The sequence below is a fragment of the Lagopus muta genome, chromosome 4 (assembly GCF_023343835.1).
Source record: "Lagopus muta isolate bLagMut1 chromosome 4, bLagMut1 primary, whole genome shotgun sequence".
NCBI lineage: Eukaryota > Metazoa > Chordata > Aves > Galliformes > Phasianidae > Lagopus > Lagopus muta.
This window is the reverse complement of record NC_064436.1, coordinates 8,464,179-8,483,238: the sequence shown is the minus strand read 5'-3', so window position 1 is coordinate 8,483,238 and position 19,060 is coordinate 8,464,179. Positions and strand designations below refer to the sequence as shown.

Genomic DNA, 19,060 nt, shown 5'->3' with positions numbered 1-19,060 from the left:
GTACAATGCCTTACATTTTAATGACATTCTGTGTAAAAGAGAAAGACACTGTGAGCACACAGCAAATAGAAAAGGATGTAAATGTACATATAAACCTAGAAGAAAGGATCACAAACCCACAGTGTAAGAATCTGAATGCTTATTCAGATAGCGAACAGCTGACAAAATTTAAAAGCAGAGGGATGACAGAAAATGCAAGAACACATCATTTCACGAAAATTCTCATATTTCTACTTGATAGAGTACATATTTGGAATATAAAAAAAGGACCTATGAATATTAACTAAGGCAGTTTCAATCATTTCAAACATTTTACTGCAAGTTTGAGCTTCTGAAAACCTTAAAATCATAGCAAAAAACATGTAAAAATAAAAAGCAAACAAATTCTTTTCAGTCAAAACCTTTCAATCTCCCAAGAAAAAAAAATAAAAAAATACATATATATATATACAAACATATTTAAATAATCTTTAAGATATCTACTAAAAGAGAAAGAAAGCAACATCAAACAAAACAGAGTATACTCTCTTCTTTAGGATACAGCATAATGCACTTCAAAAATAATTATCCATAATCTCCATAATTATTCTTAAACCTCAGAAGTCTTCTTACCAGAACTGGTTCTAGCAATCATCTCTTTAAGGTTCCCTCTTACTCTGTTAACAGACTTAGTCTGTTAATTTGAATTTTTTTCCTTATAAATTAAATCAAAAGCAAAATCTACGCAAATTAAAATAATCAAAATAGGTGGGGATCTGGGGATTAGGGATCTAGAAGCACTTTAGTTCTGGATGTTAATCTATTCAAAATGTTTCAGAGATTTTTGTATTATCAGAAGGTGTTTTTTAAGGATATTCACACAAGTCAACTAAGATACGCTGGGGGAAAGCCAGAAGTAGTAGTGAGTTTTCAATCTCTGAAGTGTCCCTCTGGGAGATTTTCTGAGCTTTCCCAAGTGATACCAACCGGAAAGAGCAAGCTGCATCCCAGCTGACAACCTTACATTAGCTCTCAGGACACGAAGCCTACCCAAACAGACATCCATGCAGAGACACTACTCAAGAACAAGTAGAAAAATTCTGGTCCAACATGCATGCTAAAAAATGAAAATTTTAGCTGGAGTCTGAGTGCCACGAACAGAACATTTATTATATTATTGTAATAATACAGGGGACATTACACATTTTAGGTTCATCCTTAGTTCCTAACCAGCATTCTTAATTCCTGGGCATACATTAAAACTATCATGGGGCAATGAAATTTACATATTCTGTGGTAAGAAACTCCTCAGAGAGCAATTTTACAGCTTTCAGAGATCACTTCTCTGATAAAATGATTTTGTATAAACCTCTCTTGTTTACACTCTTTCTTAACTGACATTTTTCGATCTTTAATGAATCCAACTTAATGCATCTGAACATCTTGAATGCTCTGTAATTTTAATTGATTATTGTAGGTAGTTACAAGGAAGGTATAACAATTGCACATCTCAAGAGAACGTGATCTATATTTGCTTAGATGTGTAGAATTAGATTATCTGAAAGTAACTGTTAAAAACAGCCTAATAAAACCACAAGCTCAGTTCCTAGAAGTGATAGTTATATCAATAACATGCAACCTATTATTCTGGTTGGCATAAGCCTTGAGTAGTCTGTCAGCCGAAGGTTATGCCATGAAATATAATTAAAGATAAAATTGATTACATATCTAAATCTTGAAACTGGAAAGGGTTTCTGATGATTACTGAAATATTGAAGTGTTTAATTCATCTCCAGTTTAGAGCACATCAGTAGAAAAATCTCTTTTGCAATTGTGATGTATTACTTCTAAATTTACCTTTATTATAACAATATACTTTTTCACTCTAAGAAGTGGTTATGAATAGAAAACTGATATTGCTTGAAAATACCAGTTTGAAATGTCTAGTAATGAGAACAGATGAATCCTTCCTAACATATTTCTGTACTTATTTTACTGCATCTCCACATGAGCTTTCAATGCAAATTAAACTAGTAGAAGAATCGTAATTGCTATTTTTATTTTTATTTAAGATAATTTTCTACTAAAGTTTAAAGGAAAACAAGAGCAAGGCATGTATCTTGCTTTTGTGTAAGGCTCTACAATGATTTGGTTACAATGGGTCCAGAATAAGAGAGAATCCATAGAGTGTCACATCTGACAAACCCTTTATACATTTCTACGTAAGATGTAATTGTGTGAAGCCTATGTATTTTTCTTTTTGTAAAAAAGGAAAGTCATTTTACTGGTCTCCATGCAGACATCTAGGTGAGACTAACAGATCTAGTTTCAGGTGTACTGAAGACACCACACAACTTTAAATAGGTCAGTTAACTATTGTACAATTCTGTCTGCCTTTTTGTGAAAGGAGAACAAAAAAGTAGATTTTAAAAATACAACAACCCCAAAACATAATAAAACAGTAAAATAATATTTATATTCTTGTGGTTTTGCAAGGCTTATGCTACGTGCTTCGGCTACCTTCATATTATGTGGCAAGTGTTACAGAACTACAACTGATCTATGCCTATAATGGAGAAAATACTGTATTTCATTATCTTTATTATACATTTTTTATAGTTGTGTAACTTCAAAAAGATTTCACTCTAAAGACACAGCACTCGTACTCTGACAGGAGAACAGATCATCCCACCCGGTGCTTTTTCTCTGTATAGCTTTGTTTGTTGTAGAATTGTTAAAATGATAAGGATATAATCGTTATTCAGCATCATAATCAAGAATCAACTTTGCATAGGGAAATTGTCTAAATTAATCCTTTAAAAATCTATTTTAAACTTTCATTTTGCAGTTGATGAGAACAATGGTATTTCAGTGATTCAAGTTAGTATTTCAACTGTATCAGAGTGGTAAGTAGTATACATTATGCAAGACTGGGGGAGAGAAGAGGAGCTACTATGTTTCATAGTTTCTTGTTTTCCTTCACCCACTTACACCAAACTGCTAGCCAAACCTAGTGGCTGAAGAATATAAAGCATCATGCACAAATTTTAGCAGGCAGTCAGCCTGTGAATTTCAGAGCTGTCAAGGCTGCATATTTCAATCAGTTTTGACATCTCTTGGCATTTCTCTTCAGGTTCTACTTTCTATAAATAATTCTCCTACTTGGGTGTTATTTCTGGTTCATTTCTCACCATATAGCAAGAATGCTTCTCACCTTTTAGTGCGTCTTCCCCTTGTCTTCACTTTCAAAATATATATAAACAAGAACTATAACTTACCTGAATTTAAAAAAAAAATAATAATCTAGCAGGTGTTGATGATATTATGCATGTTGAATTTTAATTTATAATTGAGATCTTGGAGGAATTACCAGTAACTCCTTTTCTTATTTGAGATAGTTGGAGTTTTCTGGTAGCATTTTGACTGACTTGATAAACTAACAGTCTCAGTCATAGCAAGAGAATCTAGGGAAAGAGTTTTACCTATATAAAAGGTTCTGGGAACCTCTGGAGGCTCTTTAATATTTGTACCTTCTTGTTTTCTGAACTACAGAGAGATGATAGGACTTGATGATTCTCTGATAAGTGTTCTTTAACATCACTTCTTCTCAGATATAAGCCAAGCGATCACAAGACTGTTCTGCTTCTTTTCAGGAAATTGTCCTAATGAGGAAAACATTTTAGATGTTCACTTACCAGTATGATTCTGCAGTGAGTATGAATAATATCCATCCCATTCAATACCAAAAATGTGTCCACACGAAACCACTAAGTGACTGTCCTGATGGATGTGAAATGAAGAAATGGAAATATCCATTTGGGACTCCGCAAGAGATAATCATCATAAAAATAAAGGCTTTTAATGCAGTTCTCTGTGATCAAAACTTTTCTGGTTAACTTGTACTTTGATTTCTTGTTTTCAACACCATATTGGATTGCTAAAACAATCACTGCTAATTTCCACTATCCAGATAATTTAACTTACCTAAAGAAAGCTTGTAAATTGACTTAAAACATCACGCAATAAAATTCAAGGGCTGCTCTGAAAGTCATGCCTCCTGTTTTATTATATTGGTCCCTGAGGTCAGATGAAGCTATTGTCAGTACACCATGGCAGTAGAGGCTGAACCTTTCCACCAGTACCCCATTACATTTTATTGCTGTATGACAGATGGTAGCAGAAGGCTAATCTGACAAAATGGCATCCAACACAGAACAACATGTGAAGCAAAGATATATCACTGAATTCCTCCATATAGAAAAAATGGCACCCACTGACATACTTTGACACTTGCTAAACATTGAGACCAAACTGTAGATGTGAGCACAGTGAGATGATGAGTTTGTTTCAGCCAGGGCAACAGTGAAACAGACAAGCCACATTCCAGACATTCATACAGATTTTTGTGGGCACACCATGCAGGTTCTTGCTCACAGCTGGCAAAAAATGCCTAGCTAATGGCAGCGACTATGTTGAAAATTAATGTTTTGTAGCTAAGAGTGCACTCTTTCAAATGTTGTTGTTATCTTTGTATCTGTTGTAGTTCCCATGGGAATCAGTAGGAGGCATGACTTTCAGTGCACCCTGCATTGATTTCAAGTTGAACCAAATAGAAATTGTGATAGAGAACCAATAATAGATCCTTCAAGGAATCCCTTTCGGAGAATTGCTCTTCTGGTATTTTCATTAGCAACACAGAATGCAATATGATTACAAGCAATTATTGTCATACCTACAAAAGTTTTGAAGAATAACAAACAAGGAAGAGAGCCACTAAAGAATGAACTGATTGCCAATAAATAGGCTCTAAAACAGAAGCATTATGCGAAATATATATGTAAGCAAAACATTCAAGCTATGACAAAAGACTCATTCTGAGAAAATAGGATTTATGAGTCATCAGCTATAAGCATTGCAGGATATGCTTGCCACTGCTGAAGGTCTAATGCAATCTTTGGTAATACAACGAGGGGAATTTAAAGCTGAAGAATGCACACAGAGTGCTAGCAAGACTTGTATTAGAAATATAGTATTTGTGTCTTGTTTTCAAACACACAAACAGTTCAAAGTGAGCGTGGAAAAACAAAAATAATCCAAAAAGGTCTCATTCTAATTATAATGCAACATTTAAAGCATCTCAGTTTGTTCAGCTTGTGGAAGAGAAAGTGATTATCCTGTCACAGAAAAATAGACATAGAAAATAATTTGGCAGTAGAACAAGAACAATGTACAGTAAGAGCTTCTCAACTTGACTGAGTAAAACACAGAAAGCTGTGATTTTTAGAAAATTATATCATGCAATTGCAAAGAATCTAGCAGTTTTGGTTCGGCTAAGACATCTTTCAAAGTTGATTTCACAGATCTCAATTGTAATATCCCCAGTAAAGAAGCCTCAGTAAGCAATTACAGCCTATGTTGCAAACAATCTGTTTTTGATCTGAACTAGACCTAAGTTTTTTCCTAGGATTTCTTGCAAGTTTGTATACTAACTGAAAAATGATTTGAGTCTCTTCAATCATTACTAGAAACAGACATTTCAGTTTTCCTCTGCTTTCTTGCTGAAAAGCAGATATTTTTGACTTCAAATCACTCCTGCAGTTCTTTCTTGAACCCATTTTAGAAATAAAATGAAACTTGACCCAGTGATTGATAATGTTCTCACGAACATTACATGCAGAAGAATAGCAAATATCTACTCTTACTCCTTATTCTCCTGAACTTTCATCCAGCAATCACGTCTTACAATTTTAAATAAGGATCCTGGTTTAAAACCTTCAATGCTACAAAGCTCCTCAATAACTGTGGATTATGGTCTTGCTTTAAGAGTGCGGCACCACAGAGATATTGATTAATATACACGTAACATATAATAATATACTGGAAATAAGCAAAATTTGATTCTGTAAAAGATGTCTTACTATCTTTTGATATCTGTTTACCCCTGTAATATTACAGCTCTCTGTAAAACATAGTACTTGGGTCTAATGCTGTGTTTCACTGCAAGTATGTCAGCCGAGCACAGCCAAATGCTATGTTTATTTAGAAAAAATACCATTTTTGCCTACGACTTCAATTAATAGATATAGATATTGGCCAGTAATTATTCAAATTTTCAAAGACAAAACCAAAACAACAAACAACAGCAACAAAACAAAAAAACAAAATCCAAATGCTGTTAGAAATTCTCCCCGCAGAAGACTTCAAATGTACAATCACTTTTAAATATTTATCACTGTATATTACAAATATTTAACACAATCTGGGATAAAACAAACATTCTTGAAGCCATACATCTTGTCCTTACCGATCCACATCAGTGGGGGCCATCCTACTCAAGCAATGGAGTGAGTCATAGCTTGAAAAAAACATGAAAATACATACTGTTTAAAATGAACCCAGAAGTTCTAGCTGCCATGCTGATTTCCAGTTGTTCACCCCTTGTTTAAGAAATCCCAGAGAGGAGAACTGGGATTACAGGAATCTGCAGAAACATTTCTTGTGATGTCAGATTACTGCCAATAGAATTAGCAGATAACGTTCTTATTAAAATAAACAAACACAAATAAGAAAGGCTTCATTTCCCTTCCACTCTACAATGTGTGGAATTTGTTTAGTCACTTTCATTTGAAAATCTTTTCTTCCTCATCAGTTTGCATCTGTAGACTTTCACTGCTGGCAATTAGTGAGAAGAAGAGATCCTGCTGAGGAGAACAAGTTAAAAGGGGACTTAAGAATGACTGTGTCTGGGAAACAAGCAACCAGTCTGGAGTGGCAGACTTCAAAATTTCAATTAAGCACATTACAGAGATGAAGAGCCAGAGCAACTTTTCTTCTTAATTCCTTTTATCGGGGTCTCCAATCTGCTCACAACAGTATTTAGTCCAAAACTTAGTCCACTTCAGTGTGTTTGGAAAGGAAATTGCCAAGATTTCAGCATTCATTGCATCCCCAGAAAAAGAACAATTTAGGTAATGGCTTGCTACTGTCTGGATAATAACCAAATAACGCTTTTCACATCCAAACCATTTCAGTCTGGCATTTCCTAGGAAGCTCTGATACCTCCAGATGAAAACTAGAACATTTACACAGGAGGAAAGCTCTTCCTGCTGCCCAGCTTTGATCTGTAACATGAAGAAGCAAGAGACATTTTCAGTGAATTCAGTAAATCACAATAGTCAGTCTTATGTGCCATACTTACGATGAGGAAAATTATTCTTCAGCTATGGACCAGCTTGAAATCTTTCCTTAAGGTCATAAAAGCTGCATAAACACAAGGCATAAGAGGGAAAAATGCTCCCCAAGTGCAACCATATTATAGCTCTCTTGCAAAAAGTGTCTTTTTGAACTTTCAAGATCATCTTAGCATCCCTGTTCATGAAGCCTGCATAGTATTTTAATGGTGTGAATAAATGACAATGACTTTAGGTAAATTATCTTTAAAACACTGTCAGAACACTGTTAAATAAAAGATGTCTTTTCAAAGAGAATGTGAAATGTCACATAACATATTATTAACTGTCTGTTTTTTGAGGGAAAGTAGAGCTGAAGACGCAAAACTCTCTAGCAGTATTAACTTTCCACAAACAAAATCTGAAAATACTGAGAACATTTCAAAAACCAATTAATTTCAGTTTCCAGCATCAAAAAACTGAACATACTTTTTGAAGTTGCCTGGTTCCTTTTGGTTTTGCTCTAAACTATCAGAATGTAACAAGAGTTATGAAGAATTATGCACACACAAAGGAGAGATAAGGGATTTTCTTTTTTAGCAGTTTTTAAAAATAAACTAAACAAAAATAGAATTAACCGAATGACACAGGAATTGACTTTGTAGTTGTTCCAGCAGGAAGGCTTCTATCACTGCAGCTGTGTTTTGGCACTCACACTCCTGCCTGTTTTACCATTTTGAACAATTTCTTGCCTCTCCCGACACTGCAATCTTCTACGCTCACCTAAACAAGATTATCAGAAACTATTTTGTCATCATAGTTAACTGTCATGCTCTTTGGAAAGATTTCCCAATACAAAATTTCTAGTAACTTAAAAAGCTGGGAAAAAAGATACTAAAATATACATACATACTGTTGATCCTGAATTGCCACATTTAATTTTTGAACCATTCTTTCATGAAGCTTGGAGGTACTTCCTTCCAGGGTTTTGATTCTGAAATATGCTTCAACAATTTTATGTTATTTTATTTTTTCCATGCAAGCAGACATTACTGCAAAAGATTTCTCAGTCTATGATCCTATTACTTTTCAGCACTGGCATTTTGGTAGAAATCCTGCCCTTCCTTGCTCCCAAAGGGAGTTCACCCCCATCAACTTCAGGATCATGATTTTTTTTTTTTTTTCAGATTTAATTAGCATTTCTCATTTTATTTGTCCCATTTACCTACTTCATTGTCATATTATTATCCATTTTCAACGGATTAGATTGCATATATGTGCTATCACACATATATACCTAGAAAGTTCCATCCAATCATTTAATCTTTTCCTGTCTCTGAAGTAAAATCACTAAGGTACATCAAAGCACTTCTGTCTTATCACCTGTTCCACTGAAATGATGATGATGAAGAATAAAGGAAAAAGAAAAAAAAAAAAAAGATTAGCTACAATGAAGTGTCCATAAATAAGATTTTCATTGTTCCAGGACACAAGATTGTCTAATGGCTGGAACATTTGAGCTCCACCTTCAACGTTCTCTGCCCAGTTCTGCATTTCAGGAATGTTACTAGGACAACAAAAAGAATTCTTTCCATTGCAAGTTGGACACTTGAAGCACAGTTCGCCCTGATTACCTTTCTTGCATTTTATTTTGAGTAAAATCTATTCTATTCAAACCATAATGTAATGAAAAGCACAGTAATAATAGCAGAGTGCCAAAATCCTAGGCTGTAGCAAGTGAAAATAAGTCCAAATTCATCAGCCACAGAAACAAAGGAAAAAAGTTGCTTACCCACAGAAAACTACAGGTAGGTAGAAACCTCCAACAAGACACCCTCACTGCCACTGCCAACCTTTAAATGAGGTCTGGAAAGGGGTGGATCCTGGCTTCACTCTTTGCAGTCATTCAGGTGTGTTGCACACACCAGATCACTTACCATTTCTGTTACAACCATCTTAGCCACGTTTTCATATGATTCTTATGGTCTGAGTCCTGCTGAAAAGGACTCTGGCATACTTATGGGGGGCAAGGTGTACATAAGCGAGCAATGTGTCCTCGCAGCCCAGTAAAGCCAATCCTGGGCTACATCAAAAGAAGTGTGGCCAGCAGGGCAAGGGAGGTGATCCTGCCTCTCTGCTCTGTGCTGGTGAAGACTCACCTGCAGTACTGCATCCAGATGAGGAGTCCTCAGTACAGAAGAGACATGAACCTGTTGAAGCTTGCCCAGAGGATGGCCAGTGAAATGATCCAAAGGATGGAACACCTCTCCTATGGGGACAGCTTGAAAGAGCTGAGGCTGTTCAACCTGGCTATCAGGTGACTGATAGCAGCATTTCAATATTTATAAAGGAGCTAAAGGAAAGAAGGGAACAGATTTTTCAGCAGGATCTATTCAGGTCAGGCTAGACGGGGCTCTGAGCAACCTGACCTAGCTGTAGGTGTCCCTGTTCAGTGCAGGGGAGTTGGGCTAAATGACTATTAAAGGTCTCTTCCAACTGAAACAATCCTATGATTCTATTTCTAAAGCCAGGCAAGTATTTTTCAGCAGCACAGGACTACTTTGTTCCTGCAGTTGTACTCTACCTCTGGAAGAGGGTAATGGTGTGCTTGCAAAACAACCTGATTTTATCTTAGCTGTTCTGAGATGCTCAGGAGAAAACTGCTGGATGACAACAGTTCTTCTCCTTTCTTGTACAAATCTCACCAGTACTAGCAACTACAAATGTGCCCTTTGAAAGTCATTTTCATTGCAGATCGACAAATCCAGGTATAATTCAATTGATTGCTCTAGAGAAGGGTATGAATGTAGTATAGGGGATACAGACTATATTCAAGATACTCAAAGTATTACAGAGTTTCTACTTCTTAAGTAGCCAGAAGGGGGTGACCATGTACAGCGCAACCTGTACATCCTCCCCCCCACATTACGTACTCATAATATATTACTGGGATTTGTAGCCTTTGTCACTTCAATAATGAGAACAAAATTCTGACTCGAGGTGATGTAATCTTAGGCCACCAGGTCAGCCAGTCTTCATATTAATTCTTTGCAGCGACTTTCAATTATGAGCAGTGAAATTGAGTACATATGTAAAAGATTTAGAGAATTTGCCAACAGATCCACTGTATTCACTTTTTTAGCAATTTATGTGGCTTCATTTAGCATTTTATCCACATCTGTGTCACTTCTTTTCAGAAATAACAATGTAATCATCGTTTATGTATGACATGCATTGAGGTACCTGGTATTCGACAATTGGGTTTTAAGATTCCAAATAACTAAAACTGTACAATTATTTATATTATTTAAGGAAAGCGAAATGTTTAAAGTACACAATAAACTGTACTAACTCAAAAGCATGCAGTAAGGAGACAACAATGCATTAATATCCCTTTGATACTCTTCTTAGTGTCTAATCACTTTGGAGAGTTTGAGTGGTCAGAAGTATTTTGAATTATTTATTTTAAATGCAGAGAACATTAACTATTTCAATTAAAATCAAACCTGCTGAGCTCACACAACATTCTCTACCATCATTTTCATCATATGTAGTTCTTTACTTGCATTCAGCAGGAATCTAATTTTGCACAATAGCAGCTCCCAAGGAATATTTGCTGCACCTGGGGTAAATGACGTGCGTTTCTGAATTTGTCTGGCTATTCATTCATCTGAAATTGCCATGCAATTCTACTGGAATAAAAACAGAATGCTGAACAGGAAGACATTCCTGTTAAACAGCATATAGCTCATCCTAGTTTTTATTGTTTCTCACATTAGCATCAGTGATAACAAGAAATCAGATCATACTTGTTTTTGCTAAATGCAGAGGCCGAAACAGTCAGGGGATGTGATACTAAAAGTCAAATTACAACAGAAAATCACAACTAACACTTTTTAATAGCAGCTGAAAATTAAAAGCAAATATCAAAGCATTCCTTTGTGGTCTTTGATTCAGTAAGGTACTAAAGCACATTTATAGATGTATGCAAAGTAAGAGATACACTGAAGTTGAAGATATAGTAAAATTAGGCCTCTAATAGCATTACATTGAATTCTAATTCAAAATATACAGAGATTTCCTCAGAAAGGTATAATGTCCAACATTAATTGTATAGACTTAACTGTACATGTAGAGTTAAATACTTTCAGGCACACAGGTCCTTGCGTTATACTTACCTTACTAAATAAAATCCAAATTTCTCTTTCTTTAGGGATTACAGGACAAGGAAGTAAGATACTGCATGTTTCATATGATAGGCACTTCTCAGTGATTTTTCTTTCTTTCATCCTTTCCTCTTTTCCAGATGAACAGAACCTTTTCATTAAAAGCCAACTGTTACTGAAAATCTAAAATACAGTCAAACAAAGCCCCAAAGAAAACATGCATCTTTTAATTAAAGCTGGACCTCATTGCTGATTTTCTTGTTAAGTAACAGAAATATATAAATAAACAAGTATTTATTTAGTAGGACAATGAGAGTCAAATTTTTTTTTCCTTTTTTTTTTTTTTTCCCTCTGGGAAGTGTTCTATTGTTTGCTTCCTTTCTCTTGCCTGTTTGCTGTGTAATTTAAGAATGATGCCTCCTGGTGGGAAATAAAACTTAATCACAGAACAGCCTGCACTATCACCTAAACAAATTATGTTTAGTCACTGCCGATGTTGGTTCTGTCATAATGAAAATGTATAATTAATGCCTTTCCTTTTACCACCATGGAAGAAGAACTCTATGAAACTTGTTTAAGAGGGGGAATTTTAGGACAGTCCCCTTTTCCTTTTCAAACATTATCACAACAGATCACTATAGCAGCCATTTACTAAAAATGAATGATTGGATCACTCATCTTCACAGTTATTTATTGAATCTACAGCTAAGGCATTCAACAAAACAAAACTGATCTACAGTAAGAATTTATCAAAAGTAAGACAGGAGGGAAAATTCATTAACAGGTGAAACACTATATTTCTCCTCTTAGAGGAGCTTGAAAAGATTAAGCTATTTCCATTAGTTTCCTGCAGAGTTGCAAGCAGTGATAATAGACATGTGCTAATTTCACTATTGCACTGCACTCTGAAACAACATTTTAGATCATCTTTCACCTGTGACATGGCTCCTAATATCCCTAATTAGCAGCTCACTTTTTACTTTCAATTTTTGTTGTTGAATTTATAGCAACAGCTAAACATCTGGTATTATGACTGCAAATTGTCTCCATTTACTCACCTCTGGGATGCAGGATAGATTCAGACTATTTATATTTTGATCTAAAATTCTAAATGATCATATTATTCTGCTGTAATAGGTCCTAAGTGACATTAAATGGATGGTCTCAGCTTTTTCTTTCTAAAATGGACAGCTCTCTTGCCTCTCACAGCTACTGCACTGCATGAAAGCTCAGTGCAGTGAAATAACAGCAATACAATTTTCAGAACTGAAATAACCTTTGATTTCTACAAAGACACTTATAGGCCAAGAAATGGTAAAAGCAATGCAATAAAGTGCTCTAGGCACACTCTCATGTCATGAGTAACTTATCTTTTATACCTAAGATCATTATCAGTTTGTGCAGCGATCAGATTAAGGATGAGAAAGTATGCATCCCTAAAGTGTTGTGATGTAGATTAGATGATAACATGGATAAAACAGGCCTGGCTTCTAAAAACATCAAACTGCTTCCTGTATTTATTCCCATTGCAAGATATTAAATTATATCACTTCTATACAGAGTTTATTTCCACAGATGTTTCATTCTGAAAATCTCAAATTCCATAATTCCATATCACTATCCAAGCAATGTAACTATCATCATCGTACCACTTTGCAAAGAAGAAAACTGTGGTACACAGCTTTTGGAAGTCATTTGGAAGACTTATCAGTAAGTATTTTGGTTTTTTGTTTTGGGAGGAGCAGAATCAGAAATAGATGGGAAGAGGTTGTAAATCCCATGTCTTAAGCTGATATAAATTAGGTTAGCTACTCTGAAGTCATCAATAGCTAAGCTGAATTCAGACAAGTCTGAAATCTATTCCCAAATTTTCTTACGGTCTTGTAAATGAATCACTCATTCAATTATTTCAAATTTAGAAGGTAGATACTGCTGCTAAATATGATACTGTTCATTGATACACAGAAAGTGTTATGAATTTCACATTAAAAAAACGGATTTATTACAAGTTCATAGAAACTAAGTGACTTTAAAATAATCCAAACTGAGCCAGAACTTCAAAGTTGGGAGGATTGGCTGACACGCCTGAAGGCTGTGCTGCCATTCAGCAAGACCTGGACAGGCTGGGGAGCTGGGCAGAAAAAAACCGGATGAGGTTTAACAAAAGCAAGTGTAGAGTCCTGCATCTGGGGAGGAATAATTCCATGCACCGGTACAGGTTGGGGGATGAGCTGCTGGAGGGGAGCTCTGCGGAGAGGGACCTGGGTGTCCTGGTGGACGACAGGTTGGCCATGAGCCAGCAGTGTGCCCTTGTGGCCAAGAGGGCCAATGGCATCCTGGGATGCATTAAAAAGAGTGGCCAGCAGGTCGAGGGAGGTGATCCTCCCCCTCTACTCTGCCCTGGTAAGGCCTCATCTGGAGTACTGCATCCAGTTCTGGGCTCCCCAGTACAAAAAAGACAGGGATCTCTTGGAAAGAGTCCAGTGAAGGGCCACAAAGATGGTGAAGGGCCTGGAGCATCTCCCCTATGAAGAAAGGCTGAGTGAACTGGGTCTGTTCAGCCTTGAGAAAAGAAGACTGAGAGGGGATCTGATCCAGGTCTATAAATATCTAAGGTGTGGGGGGCAGAATGGTGAGGACGGACTCTTTTCAGTGGTGAATGGAGACAGGACAAGGGGAAACGGCCGGAAACTGCAGCATAGGAAGTTCTGCACAAATGTGTGCAAGAACTTCTTTACAGTGAGGTGACGGAGGACTGGAACAGGCTGCCAAGGGAAGTTGTGGAGTCTCCATCTCTGGAGATGTTCAAGACCTGCCTGGATGCCTACCTGTGCAACCTGCTGTAGGGAACCTGCTTTGGCAGGGGGGTTGGACTCGATGATCTCTGGAGGTCCCTTCCAACCCCTACAATTCTGTGATTCTGTGATTCTGTTAAATCCCAATTTACTTAGCTTTATTTCTCATGGAAATCTCATTTCCCCATGACTTTTGTAATTCTATTTTTCATCTGTGGACTAATATAACCTGAAAAAAGCAAACAAACAAACAAACAAAAGCCTAACAGCTAGGATAGAAGAAGAACAAGGCAGAAATTGAAATATCTTGTTACAAGACTTACTCAACAAAGCCAACATAATAAAAAGATTATACGTCCACAATAAATGAACATCCAGATCTTGAATTAGGCAAGAGTTTAGGTACTGTGTGAGACATCTATTCAAGCACTTGAATAATGAGAAGCTGGGAATAGGCTCAGCTTATTGCTCTAGTACAGCAGCTGGCAACCTTTGAGGCTATGAGTGAATGGGTCCTCCAATGCAGATCAGCACAATACCAAATTTGTCCTTGTCTCTCCAGTTTCCCTATTAAGTGCTGATATGCCAGATAAGACTGTTTATTTGTCAGCTGTCAAAACTGGCTTTTAGAGCATACACGTAGTCACAAAAGGATCAAGCTTTCTGGAGGGTGATGTAAGCTGTGTAGGGCAAGTGTTGTGCCTACAAACACCCTATTCAGGTGCTCTACGGGCAGGATAGCTGTGATCTGGATGTGCCCTGAAGACCTGTGTCAGCAGCTCATGTGCTGAGGTGGCTGATATGGGTTGCTCTTTCCCAGCAAGATAGTACAGACCAGCCTAGGGCCTCTTATTTTCTGCAAGAGTAGCAGATTGGTAAAAACTAAGCTATTTATAGTCTGATGTGTTTGGAGACAAGAAGACCACAAGGCATATTAAAGTGCAGAGAAGGCCTCTTAGCCCATGCTGCTTTCCTTATTAAAATTCTTTCCTTGTTTCTACTCATACATCACCTCAGTTGGCTTCCACCTCTGAAACTATGAGCACCAATGAGCAGATAGATGATGGAACACACAAAACAGAATGAAGTGAAAGCCCTGCCCCAAGCTAAGAGTTTTGGGCTGTTAATAATGTTATCCTTGCAATAGAAACTTAATGGTCATTAGCTATTCAGCATGGCTGAGCAGCCTGCATTTCAAAGCCTTCGGCTTTGCTAACATTCAGGACCTGAAGTTTCCAGAAGGTGGGAGCTTTCCACAGTGAGTAAACAACAGAGGAAGACAATTAAAAAAAAAGATGCAAGGTGAAACAACAACAGCTAAGAGTTGCTCATCACTATCAGGAAAACTGGTATGCATCCTTACAGGCACCTATTGAAAGTGACTGGCAGCTGCGCTAAAGGTCGCAAAATCTCTCTCAGTACACTGAATGCGAAAACACGTAAGGAGAAAAACATGAAACAAAAGCAAACCCAGCAATTACATGCATACACACACAGAAATGTGCAAGCGGAAAAGAAAAAGGCCAAAATCTCACTGAATGCTCTAGCAATTGGGAAGTAAACAACACCCCAGGGTAACCACATTTTTTCTGAAAATCTATTGCTAGAAATCCTGCTCGCTAAACTTAACAATCTGACATGGAATCCCTCACACACATCACTTCAGGCAGACAAATGTATGTATCCCTTTGAGGTCTTCATAACACTGTCAACAGATATCCCTGTATTAACCTCCCTCTCAGAAAGATATTTTTGTCTCCTTAGTTTGTAGACTCTAAGGGCATAATTTATTTTAATTATTTGTTTTCACGTCAAATGGGTACAGCCTCTGAATAAGAAATACCATTAGGCTTCACAATAACAAATAGCACTGTAAAGATGCCACTCACTTGGTAGATATTCTAAGAGAATTCTAGCATCTTAACTTAAGATACAGATGCACTAAACATATTCACGAAGGTAGCACAGTGATTTACTTAACAATAAGATGTAGTGTATAATATTGAGATAGAGATCTTAAAATAACAGTCACTCTGTACAGCATTATCAAATGTAAAAAAAATACAGTGAAAGAGAAAATATTATTGCACATTTATCATTTATATACCTTGTGAGGTTAGGATCTTTATCTTTTTCACAGTTGTTCCACTTGACTGGAATAAGGATAGATCTGTTGCATTCTACCTTTGTCATCAGTTATGCGTTGTGCCATCTTTCACTCACTATGAGAAAAAGTAGAAACAGAATTATGTTACAACAAGCTGTCTTTTCTCCACATTAGGTTTCATCTTCCTTATTATATGTACTGCAGCACTTGCGATACATTTTGTAATATATTTTTAAGTGAACTTGCCTCTATATGTTAGCCATACAGATAGCTCAGAAAGCTTTCTTTCAACGTAACTGGGAAGTAATATCACTGGAGAAAAGGAAATTAAGCTGAAATAAAAATATAGCGAGTGCAGAATTGGGACTGAAACCTCAAGATGATTGCAACGGAACCACTTCCTTTATTATTTTATAATTAGAAGGAGAGCACTGACTTTAAAGCAAAAATGGGAGGATGGGTGTGGAAGAAGTGAAGATCTGCCACAGCTGTCTCAGAAGACCAATACCAAGAAGGAAATCTTCTGCTGTGCCCTCTGCCTCCTGCTGCTACCGGCAACTGCTGTGCCTTCTTTCCTTCTGCATTATCAGCTGTGTTTTCGACATTGTGCACAGGAGAGTTTGGGAAACGTAGTGTGACTAACAGACACAGAGGCAGTGAGGTAAGCTAGAGGAAGGGAGCTAGAGGAATTTATAACTCTCACTCTCTTAAGCTTCCACATGAGAGTCCCTAATATAGACTAATAGGTTGTTTTAGTATGATACATATGACATTATTTTCATCTCTACCTATATACACAGTGGGATTTGCTATGTCATGGAGTGGAAATTACATCTTCAGTGCCCATTAATGCTGGAAAAGCCATTGTATTTATTTTCCCTTCTATCTATTAACATAACATCTATGAATCCCAATGATAGATTCAAGATTGAAGGACCAAATTCTACAATGTTTTTCTAAAATATTCATAACCTTACTTTTGTAAACACCTTCAATGACAGGGTCAAGTTCAGCTTGTACTCTAAACCCTTCCTGCCTCCTCTGGGCGCTGACCAAAAATTGGGATGGCTGGGGAGATACTTCTTACAGCCAAATGTATTTGTATCCTTAATTTGTGTCTACCGTCACCATAGATTCTCAGCCTTGTTTTCATTTACAGAAGTTAAAATTTATCTTTTCACACCGACATAAAAAACCTCTTCAAGTGGTTTTTGTTTCTCTTGTCCTGCCTTTTCTCTATGAAACATGCAACTCTAAGAAATACATTATTACTGCAGCAGGCCACTCCAAACGGTTTTGAGATACTCTTTATATCATAGCCAAACACAGAAGAAAAACGGGCTCCCCTGAGATCTCAGTATTACCAGCCCAGCTGAAATCATTCTCATTTGGTTTGTCTGAGAGTGACTTCGCATTTTAATTTTTAATATTTCTTTATTTCTTCTGAAACAAGGAAGTGAGAACAAACAAAATTGAATCCCTACACAATTTTTTCTCTTTTCTGCCTTATTCATATTCTCATTTCTCTTCAAACTGTTTATTTCTCTAATTTCAGAAGCTGTTGGTCAAATGTATTAATGCTTAGCTGCACTTTGAAGTAGTGGGAACTTGTATAGTATTTTTTCCTATTCTTTTTACTAAGAAAATCTTCTAAGAACATTCTCTATAACTAGTACTTTGAAAGTCAGAGGTGCACAGAACAGATAAATTTGAATTAGGGTTCCTTTGTATTCTTTAAAAATTCTCCCCACTTCTACATCACCTCCTTCTTCTTGTAATCCATGTTTTTGGTGCCTTTTCTCCCTGCTAGAGGTTATTTCACTTCAGCAGATTTCTTTATCACATCGTGTCTTACCATGGACTAGCTTCTGCATTCTTTTTGTAGAGATGTGTATATCCACTCAAAGCTCCCTCAGAACCTTGAAATATTTTCTGTATTTTAAAAGCAGTCTTATCTTAATTTCATAAAATAAAAGATTAACTTCAGTTCAAAGCAGATGTTTGACATAAAGTCTCACTTCTGAATCCATCAACCAGAGGAAATACACAGATAGCTCTGCTGCTTCTTTTTTTAAACCAGCAACTTAAAAACAAAAGCAACAATGAAATACAAATAGAAAAGGGGAGGCTGAGCTAGAAGTTCAAGGCAAATGTGATCTACTTCAGTGTTCAGAGTCTGAAAAATCTGTGCAGACTGAGACTGCATCTTACACACAATTACATGTAATCTTAAGAGCTGAAACTGAAAGGATTAGCTTGCTGCTAGCTTCAGCAAATACTAGCAGCCTGATTGTATTTTCAGGACACTGGTGGGCAGCAGCAGATGGTGGTCATTTCCCTGGCAAGCCATATCTAGGATAATCACCAGACACAGTCCCAAGGTTTATGATATTATAAACCCCTTTTTCATTTCTCATTCACTGCATGTAGAAAATATGGCCCTTTCAACTCCCTTTTTATTGATTTTATGCTAGTATAACACCTTTGCCTTCAATGATTTTGAAATGATTCCGTGGTGAAGTAAAACAAGAAATAGACACAAGAAAGTCAATTTTTCTTTCAAATAAATAAATTTTAATGCTCTTCTTATTTTATGCACTTGAAAATGAGAACTAGTTTTATGATTAATAAAATTAAAAAAAATAAAAATAAAAATTACTAGCAGAATCTCTTGCATTCTGTCCTGGAAAAAAAAATACAAAATACTGTAGGCTTTCAAAAATTGTTGGTGTTAAGATGACTGAAATAAATTAGCCCGTAAGCTAATTATACTACAAGACTAGTAATACTTGAAATGGATTGGTCAGAATCCAGAACGTCTGTTTTGAACTAGACTAAACTTTT

General features: G+C 36.5%; 1 long non-coding RNA gene across 1 annotated transcript; it reads right to left on the bottom strand.

The window, feature by feature from the left end:
• Positions 1 to 3,126: 3,126 nt before the first annotated feature.
• LOC125692240 (uncharacterized) lies at positions 3,127 to 16,328 on the bottom strand. Its single transcript, XR_007376539.1, has 4 exons — positions 16,217 to 16,328; positions 11,327 to 11,465; positions 9,308 to 9,501; positions 3,127 to 7,100 (listed from the first exon to the last, which is right to left on the bottom strand). It is a non-coding gene; the product is annotated as an uncharacterized LOC125692240 (long non-coding RNA).
• Between the last annotated feature and the right edge of the window lie 2,732 nt (positions 16,329 to 19,060).